Here is an 11,320-nt window from a genome sequence, read left to right as displayed (position 1 = left end):
CGATTTACCATCTCTGAACCCATGTTGGTGGTGCGTTACAAAGTTATTTCCCTCCAGATGCTCTACGAGCCTTTTCCTCACAATCTTCTCCATCACCTTGCATGGTATACAAGTTAAGGAAACTGGCCTGTAATTCAGTGCCTCTTGCCTGTCACCCTTTTTGTATATTGGGACCACGTTAGCTGTCTTCCAACTTTCTGGTAAGTCTCCTGTTTCCAGTGACCTGTTATACACCATAGAGAGTGGCACACTTAGTGCTTCTGCACCTTCCTTTAGTATCCATGGTGAGATTCTATCAGGCCCAACAGCCTTTGTCACATCCAGCTCCAGCAGACACCTTTTGACCTCACCACTGGTGAGGTCAAATTCCTCCAAGGTTGCTTGGTTTGTCGCCTCCTCATTTAGTGCAGGGGCTTCTCCTTGTTCTATTGTGAAGACCTGGAATCTCTTGTTAAGTTCTTCACACACCTCCTTGTCATTCTCTGTGTATCTGTTCTCCCCTTTCCGCAGCTTCATCACTTGTTCCTTCAGTGCTGTTTTCCTCCTGATGTGGCTGTGGAGCAGCTTTGGTTGGGTCTTGGCTTTACTCGCAATGTCATTTTTAAACTGTCTCTCTGCTTCCCTCCTCACTCTGATGTACTCATTTCTGGCCCTCTGGTATCTCTCCCTGCTCTCTGGTGTTCTGTTATTTCTGTAGTTTCTCCATGTTCTTTTACTCAGTTGTTTCGCTACCTTACATTCCTGGTTGAACCACGGGTTTTTCTGTTGTTTTTCGTTTTTCTCCTTTTGGACGGGGATAAACCTGTCTGCAGCTTCCTGGCACTTTTGGGTGACAAAATCCATCATGACCTGCACATTCTTATCTCTAAGTTCTGTTTCCCATGGTATTCCCCTGAGGTAGTTCCTCATCTCCTCATATTTTCCTCTTCGGTAATTCAGTCGTTTCCCCTCCACTCCCATCCTTGGATAGGTTATCCCTACCTCCACCAAGTACTCAAAGGTCAGTACACTGTGGTCACTCATTCCTATGGGGGCTTCAACTTTGACTTCCCTTATTTCTGACTCATTCAGGGTGAATATCAAGTCGAGTCTAGCTGGTTCATCATTGCCTCTCACTCTTGTGGGTTCCTTGACATGCTGGCTCAGAAAGTTCCTTGTTGCCACTTCCAAGAGTTTAGCTCTCCACGTATCTGCACCACCATGTTGGTCCCCATTCTCCCAGTCTATCTTTCCATGGTTGAAATCACCCATGATTAAGAGTCTTGAGCCATTCCTGCAGGCAACTGAAGCTGCTCTCTCTATTATATTAATGGTTGCCATGTTGTTCCTATCAAACTCCTGTCTAGGTCTTCTGTCATTTAGGGGAGGGTTGTAAATGACTGTCACTATTATCTTAGGTCCACCCATTGTTATAGTTCCTGTTATGTAATCTCTGAATCCGTCACAGCCCGGAATTTCCATCTCATCAAAACTCCAGTCCTTCCTTATCAGCAGGGCCACTCCTCCACCTCCTCTCCCTTCCCTCTCTTTCCTTACTATATAGTAGTCCTGTAGTAGTAGTCCTATAGTAGTAGTAGTAGTCCTGTGTGTGTGTGTGTGTGTGTGTGTGTGTGTGTGTGTGTGTGTGTGTGTACTCACCTAGTTGTACTCACCTAGTTGTGTTTGCGGGGGTTGAGCTCTGGCTCTTTGGTCCCGCCTCTCAACCGTCAATCAACAGGTGTACAGATTCCTGAGCCTATCGGGCTCTGTCATATCTACACTTGAAACTGTGTATGGAGTGTGTGTGTGTGTGTGTGTGTGTGTGTGTGTGTGTGTGTGTGTGTGTGTGTGTGTGTGTGTGTGTGTGTGTGTGTGTGTGTGTGTGTGTGTGTGTGTGTGTGTGTGTGTGCTGCAGGCTGTTTGTGTGTGTGTGCTGCAGGCTGTTTGTGTGTGTGTGCTGCAGGCTGTGTGTGTGCAGCAGGCTGTGTGTGTGTGCTGCAAGTTGAGTGTGTGTGTGCTGCAGGCTGTGTGTGTGCTGCAGGCTGTTTGTGTTTGCTGCAGGCTCTGTGTGTGTGTGTGCTGCAGGCTGTGTGTGTGTGTGCTGCAGGCTGTGTGTACTGCAGGCTGTGTGTACTGCAGGCTGTGTGTGTGTGTGCTGCAGGCTGTGTGTGTGTGTGTGTGCTGCAGGCTGTGTGTGTGCAGCAGGCTGTGTGTGTGCCACAAGTTGAGTGTGTGTGTGCTGCAGGCTGTGTGTGTGTGTGTGTGTGTGCTGCAGGCTGTGTGTGTGTGTGTGTATGCTGCAGGCTGTGTGTGTGTGTGTGTGTGCTGCAGGCTGTGTGTGTGTGTGCTGCAGGCTGTGTGTGTACTGCAGGCTGTGTGTGTGTGTGTGTGTGCTGCAGGCTGTGTGTGTGCTGCAGGCTGTGCGTGTGCTGAAGGTTGTGTGCTCACCTAGTTGTACTCACCTAGTTGTGTTTGCGGGGGTTGAGCTCTGGCTCTTTGGTCCCGCCTCTCAACCGTCAATCAACTGATGTATAGATTCCTGAGCCTACTGGGCTCTGTCATATCTACATTTGAAACTGTGTATGGAGTCAGCCTCCACCACATCACTTCCTAGTGCATTCCATTTACTAACTACTCTGACACTTAAAAAGTTCTTTCTAATGTCTTTCTGGCTCATTTGGGTACTCAGCTTCCACCTGTGTCCCCTTGTTCGCGTCTCTCCAGTGTTGAATAGTTCATCCTTGTTAACCCGGTCGATTCCTCTGAGGATTTTGTAGGTTGTGATCATGTCCCCCCCTTACTCTTCTGTCTTCCAGTGTCGTAAGGTGCATTTCCCGCAGCCTTTCTTCATAACTCATGCCTCTTAGTTCTGGGACTAGTCTAGTAGCATACCTTTGGACTTTTTCCAGCTTCGTCTTGTGCTTGACAAGGTACGGGCTCCATGCTGGGGCCGCATACTCCAGGATTGGTCTTACACATGTGGTGTACAAGATTCTGAATGATTCCTTACACAGGTTCCTGAACGCCGTTCTGATGTTAGCCAGCCTCGCATATGCCTCAGACGTTATTCTTTTTATGTGGGCTTCAGGAGACAGGTTTGGTGTGATATCAACTCCTAGATCTTTCTCTCTGTCTGTTTCATTAAGTACTTCATCTCCTATTTTGTATCCTGTGTCTGGCCTCCTGTTTCCACTGTCTAGTTTCATTACTTTGCATTTACTCGGGTTGAATTTAACAGCCATTTGTTGGACCATTCACTCAGTCTATCTAGATCATCTTGTAGCCTCCTACTATCATCCTCAGTTTCAATCTTCCTCATAATTTTTGAATCGTCGGCAAACATTGAGAGGAACGAATCTATACCCTCTGGGAGATCATTTACATATACCAGAAACAGTATAGGTCCAAGGACTGACCCCTGCGGGACTCCACTCGTAACGTCTCCCCAATACTGCAGGCTGTGTGTGTGTGCTGCAGGCTGTGTGTGTGTGTGTGTGTGTATGCTGCAGGCTGTTTGTGTTCTGCAGGCTGTGTGTGTGTGCTGCAGGATGTGTGTGTGCGCTGCAGGCTGTGAGTGTGCTACAGGCTGTGTGTGTGTTGCAGATTGTGTGTATGTGTGCTGTAGGCTGTGTGTGTGTGTGTACTGCAGGCTGTGTGTGTGTGTGCTGCTGGCTGTATGTGATCTGCAGGTTGAATGTGTTTGTGCTGCAGGCTGTGTGTGTGTGATGCAGGCTGTGTGTGTGCTGCAGGCTGTGTGTGCTGCAGGCTGTGTGTGTGTTGCAGGCTGTGTGTGTTGCAGGCTGTGTGTGTGCTGCAGGCTGTGTGTGTGTTGCAGGCTGTGTGTGTGTTGCAGGCTGTGTGTGTGCTGCAGGCTGTGTGTGTGCTGCAGGTTGTGTGTGTGTTGCAGGCTGTGTGTGTGCTGCAGGTTGTGTGTGTGTTGCAGGTTGTGTGTATGCTGCAGGCTGTGTGTGTGTTGCAGGCTGTGTGTATGCTGCAGGCTGTGTGTGTGTTGCAGGCTGTGTGTGTGCTGCAGGCTGTGTGTGTGCTGCAGGTTGTGTGTGTGTTGCAGGCTGTGTGTGTGCTGCAGGTTGTGTGTGTGCTGCAGGCTGTGTGTATGCTGCAGGCTGTGTGTGTGCTGCAGGCTGTGTGTGTGTTGCAGGCTGTGTGTGTGCTGCAGGCTGTGTGTGTGTTGCAGGTTGTGTGTGTGTTGCATGCTGTGTGTGTGCTGCAGGCTGTGTGTGTGTTGCAGGCTGTGTGTGTGTTGCAGGCTGTGTGTGTGCTGCAGGCTGTGTGTGTGTTGCAGGTTGTGTGTGTGTTGCAGGCTGTGTGTGTGCTGCAGGCTGTGTGTGTTGCAGGCTGTGTGTGTGCTGCAGGCTGTGTGTGTGCTGCAGGCTGTGAGTGTGTTGCAGGCTGTGTGTGCTGCAGGCTGTGTGTGTGTTGCAGGCTGTGTGTGTGTTGCAGGCTGTGTGTGAGCTGCAGGCTGTGTGTGTGTGCTGCAGGCTGTGTGTGTGTGCTGCAGGCTGTGTGTGTGTGCTGCAGGCTGTGTGTGTGTGTGCTGCAGGCTGCGTGTGTGTGTGCTGCAGGCTGTGTGTGTGCTGCAGGCTGTGTGTGTGTTGCAGGCTGTGTGTGAGCTGCAGGCTGTGTGTGTGTGCTGCAGGCTGTGTGTGTGTGTGCTGCAGGCTGCGTGTGTGTGTGCTGCAGGCTGTGTGTGTGCTGCAGGCTGTGTGTGTGTGCTGCAGGCTGTGTGTGTGTGTGTGCTGCAGGCTGCGTGTGTGTGTGCTGCAGGCTGTGTGTGTGTGCTGCAGGTTGTGTGTGTGCTGCAGGCTGTGTGTATGCTGCAGGCTGTGTGTGTGCTGCAGGCTGTGTGTGTGCTGCAGGTTGTGTGTGTGCTGCAGGCTGTGTGTGTGCTGCAGGTTGTGTGTGTGCTGGAGGCTGTGTGTGTGCTGCAGGTTGTGTGTGTGCTGCAGGCTGTGTGTGTGCTGCAGGTTGTGTGTGTGCTGCAGGTTGTGTGTGTGCTGCAGGCTGTGTGTGTGCTGCAGGCTGTGTGTGTGCTGCAGGCTGTGTGTGTGTTGCAGGCTGTGTGTGTGTGTGTGTGTGTTGCAGGCTGTGTGTGTGTGCTGCAGGCTGTGTGTATGCTGCAGGCTGTGTGTGTGTATGCTGCAGGCTGTGTGTGTGCTGCAGGCTGTGTGTGTGCTGCAGGCTGTGTGTGTGTTGCAGGCTGTGTGTGTGTGCTGCAGGCTGTGTGTGTGCTGCAGGCTGTGTGTGTGCTGCAGGCTGTGTGTGTGCTACAGGCTGTGTGTGTGTTGCAGGCTGTGTGTGTGTGTGCTGCAGGCTGTGTGTGTGTTGCAGGTTGTGTGTGTGCTGAAGGCTGTGTGTGTGCTGCAGGCTGTGTGTGTGTTGCAGGCTGTGTGTGTGCTGCAGGTTGTGTGTGTGCTGCAGGCTGTGTGTGTGCTGCAGGCTGTGTGTATGCTGCAGGCTGTGTGTGTGTGCTGCAGGCTGTGTGTGAGCTGCAGGCTGTGTGTGTGCTGCAGGCTGTGTGTGTGTTGCAGGCTGTGTGTGTGTGCTGCAGGCTGTGTGTGTGCTGCAGGCTGTGTGTGTGCTGCAGGCTGTGTGTGTGTTGCAGGCTGTATGTGTGTGTGTGTGTTGCAGGCTGTGTGTGTGTGCTGCAGGCTGTGTGTGTGCTGCAGGCTGTGTGTGTGTGCTGCAGGCTGTGTGTGTGTGCTGCGGGCTGTGTGTGTGTTGCAGGCTGTGTGTGTGTGCTGCAGGCTGTGTGTGTGTTGCAGGTTGTGTGTGTGCTGCAGGCTGTGTGTGTGCTGCAGGCTGTGTGTGTGTTGCAGGCTGTGTGTGTGCTGGAGGTTGTGTGTGCTGCAGGCTGTGTGTGCTGCAGGCTGTGTGTGTGCTGCAGGCTGTGTGTGTGTTGCAGGTTGTGTGTGTGCTACAGGCTGTGTGTTTGCTGCAGGCTGTGTGTGTGTTGCAGGCTGTGTGTGTGCAGCAGGCTGTGTGTGTGCTGCAGGCTGTGTGTGTGCTGCAGGCTGTGTGTGTGTGCTGCAGGCTGTGTGTGTGTGCTGCAGGCTGTGTGTGTGCTGCAAGCTGTGTGTGTGCTGGAGGCTGTGTGTGTGCTGCAGGTTGTGTGTGTGCTGCAGGCTGTGTGTGTGTGCTGCAGGCTGTGTGTGTGTGCTGCAGGCTGTGTGTATGCTGCAGGCTGTGTGTGTGCTGCAGGCTGTGTGTGTGCTGCAGGCTGTGTGTGTGCTGCAAGCTGTGTACTCACCTAGTTGTACTCACCTAGTTGTGCTTGCGGGGGTTGAGCTCTGGCTCTCTGGTCCCGCCTCTCAACCGTCAATGAACAGGTGTACAGATTCCTGAGCCTATTCGGCTCTGTCATATCTACACTTGAAACTGTGTATTGAGTCAGCCTCCACCACATCACTTCCTAATGCATTCCATTTGTCAACCACCCTGACACTAAAAAAGTTCTTTCTAATATCTCTGTGGCTCATTTGGGCACTCAGTTTCCACCTGTGTCCCTTTGTTCGTGTTCCCCTTGTGTTAAATAGACTGTCTTTATCTACCCTATCAATTCCCTTCAGAATCTTGAATGTGGTGATCATGGCTCCCCTAACTCTTCTGTCTTCCAGCGAAGTGAGGTTTAATTCCCGTAGTCTCTCCTCGTAGCTCATACCTCTCAGCTCGGGTACTAGTCTGTTGGCAAACCTTTGAACCTTTTCCAGTTTAGTCTTATCCTTGACTAGATATGGACTCCATGCTGGGGCTGCATTCTCCAGGTTTGGCCTGACATATGTTGTACACAAAGTTCTGAATGATTCTTTACACAAGTTTCTGAATGCCGTTCGTATGTTGGCCAGCCTGGCATATGCCGCTGATGTTATCCGCTTGATATGTACTGCAGGAGACAGGTCTGGCGTGATATCAACCCCCAAGTCTTTTTCCTTCTCTGACTCCTGAAGAATTTCCTCTCCCAGATGATACCTTGTATCTGCTCTCCTGCTCCCTACACCTATCTTCATTACATTACATTTGGTTGGGTTAAACTCTTACAACCATTTGTTCGACCATTCCTTCAGCTTGTCTAGGTCTTCTTGAAGCCTCAAACAGTCCTCTTCTGTTTTAATCTTTCTCATAATTTTAGCATCGTCCACAAACATTGAGAGAAATGAATCGATGAATCCTCCATGGGTGTGAGGATCATTTACATATATCAGAAATAAGATAGGACCGAGTACAGAGCCCTGTGGGACTCCACTGGTGACTTCATGCCAATCGGAGGTCTCACCCCTCACCGTAACTCTCTGCTTCCTATTGCTTAGATACTCCCTTATCCACTGGAGCACCTTACCAGCTACACCTGCCTGTCTCTCCAGCTTATGTACAATCCTCTTATGCGGTACTGTGTCAAAGGCTTTCCGACAATCCAAGAAAATGCAGTCCACCCAGCCCTCTCTTTCTTGCTTAATCTTTGCCACCTGATCGTAGAATTCTATCAAGCCTGTAAGGCAAGATTTACCCTCCCTGAACCCATGTTAGCGATTTGTCACGAAGTCCCTTCTCTCCAGATGTGTTACCAGGTTTTTTCTCACGATCTTCTCCATCACCTTGCATGGTATACAAGTCAAGGACACTGGCCTGTAGTTCAGTGCCTCTGGCCTGTCTCCCTTTTTGTATATTGGGACCACATTCGCCGTCTTCCATATTTCTGGTAGGTCTCCCATCTCCAGTGACTTACTATACACTATGGAGAGTGGCAAGCAAAGTGCCTCTGCACACTCTTTCAGTATCCATGGTGAGATCCCATCTGGACCAACAGCCTTTCTAGCATCCAGATCCAGCAGGTATCTCTTGACTTCCTCTCTCGTAATTTCGAACTCTTCCAAGGCCGCCTGGTTTACCTCCCTTTCTCCTAGCACAGTGACCTCACCTTGTTCTATTGTGAAGACCTCCTGGAACCTCTTGTTGAGTTCTTCACACACCTCTCTGTCATTCTCTGTATACCTGTCCTCTCCTATTCGAAGTTTCAATACCTGTTCTTTCACTGTTGTTTTCCTTCTGATGTGACTGTGGAGTAGCTTTGGTTCGGTCTTGGCTTTGTTTGCTATGTCATTTTCAAAACTTTTCTCTGCTTCTCTTCTCACCCCTGACGTACTCATTCCTGGTTCCCTGGTATCTCTCTCTGCTTTCTGGTGTTCTGTTATTCTGAAAGTTTCTCCACGCCCTTTTGTTCAGTTTCTTCGCTTCCATACATGCCCTATTATACCATGGATTCTTCTGTTGCTTCTCGGATTTTTCCCTTTGGGCCGGGATGAACCTGTTTACTGCCTCCTGACACTTTTGGGTAACATAGTCCATCATACCCTGTACAGACTTATCTCTGAGGACTGTGTCCCAAGGTATTTCACTTAGGAAACTTCTCATCTGTTCATAATTCCCCTTTCGGTATGCCAGCCTTTTGATTCCTAGTTCTTTTTTGGGGGAGATAAGTCCTAGCTCTACCAGGTACTCAAAGTTCAATACACTGTGATCACTCATTCCCAAGGGGGCTTCCAACTTAACTTCCCTTATATCCGACTCATTTAGGGTAAATATCAGATCAAGCAAGGCTGGTTCATCCCCTCCTCTCATTCTTGTCGGTCCCTTGACGTGTTGACTTAGAAAGTTTCTTGTTGCCACATCCAGCAGCTTAGCTCTCCATGTGTCTGGGCCTCCATGTGGGTCTCTGTTCCCCCAATCTATCTTCCCATGGTTGAAGTCTCCCATGATTAGAAGTCTGGATCCGTTCCTGCTAGCCACAGAAGCTGCTCTCTCTATTATATTGTGTGTGTGTGTGTGTGTGTGTGTGTGTGTGTGTGTGTGTGTGTGTGTGTGTGTGTGTGTGTGTGTGTGTGTGTGTGTGTGTGTGTGTGTGTGTGTGTGTGTGTGTGTGTGTGTGTGTGTGTGTGTGCTGCAGGGTGTGTGTGTGTGTGTGTGTGTGTGCTGCAGGCTGTTTGTGTGTGTGTGCTGCAGGCTGTTTGTGTGTGTGTGCTGCAGGCTGTGTGTGTGCAGCAGGCTGTGTGTGTGTGCTGCATGTTGAGTGTGTGAGTGCTGCAGGCTGTGTGTGTGCTGCAGGCTGTTTGTGTTTGCTGCAGGCTGTGTGTGTGTGAGTGCTGCAGGCTGTGTGTACTGCAGGCTGTGTGTACTGCAGGCTGTGTGTACTGCAGGCTGTGTGTGTGTGTGCTGCAGGCTGTGTGTGTGTGTGTGTGCTGCAGGCTGTGTGTGTGCAGCAGGCTGTGTGTGTGCCACAAGTTGAGTGTGTGTGTGCTGCAGGCTGTGTGTGTGTGTGTGTGTGCTGCAGGCTATGTGTGTGTGTGTGTGTGCTGCAGGCTGTGTGTGTGCTGCAGGCTGTGCGTATGCTGAAGGTTGTGTGCTCACCTAGTTGTACTCACCTAGTTGTGTTTGCGGGGGTTGAGCTCTGGCTCTTTGGTCCCGTCTCTCAACCGTCAATCAACTGATGTATAGATTCCTGAGTCTACTGGGCTCTGTCATATCTACATTTGAAACTGTGTATGGAGTCAGCCTCCACCACATCACTTCCTAGTGCATTCCATTTACTAACTACTCTGACACTTAAAAAGTTCTTTCTAATGTCTTTCTGGCTCATTTGGGTACTCAGCTTCCACCTGTGTCCCCTTGTTCGCGTCTCTCCAGTGTTGAATAGTTCATCCTTGTTAACCCGGTCGATTCCTCTGAGGATTTTGTAGGTTGTGATCATGTCCCTCCCTTACTCTTCTGTCTTCCAGTGTCGTAAGGTGCATTTCCCGCAGCCTTTCTTCATAACTCATGCCTCTTAGTTCTGGGACTAGTCTAGTAGCATACCTTTGGACGTTTTCCAGCTTCGTCTTGTGCTTGACAAGGTACGGGCTCCATGCTGGGGCCGCATACTCCAGGATTGGTCTTACACATGTGGTGTACAAGATTCTGAATGATTCCTTACACAGGTTCCTGAACGCCGTTCTGATGTTAGCCAGCCTCGCATATGCAGCTGACGTTATTCTCTTTATGTGGGCTTCAGGAGACAGGTTTGGTGTGATATCAACTCCTAGATCTTTCTCTCTGTCTGTTTCATTAAGTACTTCATCTCCTATTCTGTATCCTGTGTCTGGCCTCCTGTTTCCACTGTCTAGTTTCATTACTTTGCATTTACTCGGGTTGAATTTAACAGCCATTTGTTGGACCATTCACTCAGTCTATCTAGGTCATCTTGTAGCCTCCTACTATCATCCTCAGTTTCAATCTTCCTCATAATTTTTGAATCGTCGGCAAACATTGAGAGGAACGAATCTATACCGTCTGGGAGATCATTTACATATACAAGAAACAGTATAGGTCCAAGGACTGACCCCTGCGGGACTCCACTCGTAACGTCTCCCCAATACTGCAGGCTGTGTGTGTGTGCTGCAGGCTGTGTGTGTCTGTGTGTGTGTGCTGCAGGCTGTTTGTGTTCTGCAGGCTGTGTGTGTGTGCTGCAGGATGTGTGTGTGCGCTGCAGGCTGTGAGTGTGCTACAGGCTTTGTGTGTGTTGCAGACTGTGTGTATGTGTGCTGTAGGCTGTGTGTGTGTGTGTACTGCAGGCTGTGTGTGTGTGTGCTGATGGCTGTATGTGATCTGCAGGTTGAATGTGTTTGTGCTGCAGGCTGTGTGTGTGTGATGCAGGCTGTGTGTGTGCTGCAGGCTGTGTGTGCTGCAGGCTGTGTTTGTGTTGCAGGCTGTGTGTGTGTTGCAGGCTGTGTGTGTGCTGCAGGCTGTGTGTGTGTTGCAGGCTGTGTGTGTGTTGCAGGCTGTGTGTGTGCTGCAGGTTGTGTGTGTGTTGCAGGCTGTGTGTGTGCTGCAGGTTGTGTGTGTGCTGCAGGCTGTGTGTATGCTGCAGGCTGTGTGTGTGATGCAGGCTGTGTGTGTGCTGCAGGCTGTGTGTGTGTTGCAGGCTGTGTGTGTGCTGCAGTCTGTGTGTGTGCTGCAGGCTGTGTGTGTGTGCTGCAGGCTGTGTGTGTGTGTGCTGCAGGCTGCGTGTGTGTGTGCTGCTGGCTGTGTGCGTGTGCTGCAGGTTGTGTGTGTGCTGCAGGCTGTGTGTATGCTGCAGGCTGTATGTGTGCTGCAGGCTGTGTGTGTGCTGCAGGTTGTGTGTGTGCTGCAGGCTGTGTGTGTGCTGCAGGTTGTGTGTGTGCTGCAGGCTGTGTGTGTGCTGCAGGTTGTGTGTGTGCTGCAGGCTGTGTGTGTGCTGCAGGTTGTGTGTGTGCTGCAGGTTGTGTGTGTGCTGCAGGCTGTGTGTGTGCTGCAGGCTGTGTTTGTGCTGCAG

This window comes from Procambarus clarkii, chromosome 24, assembly GCF_040958095.1.
Source record: "Procambarus clarkii isolate CNS0578487 chromosome 24, FALCON_Pclarkii_2.0, whole genome shotgun sequence".
NCBI classification, from domain to species: domain Eukaryota; kingdom Metazoa; phylum Arthropoda; class Malacostraca; order Decapoda; family Cambaridae; genus Procambarus; species Procambarus clarkii.
Note: the sequence above shows the minus strand (reverse complement) of the source record.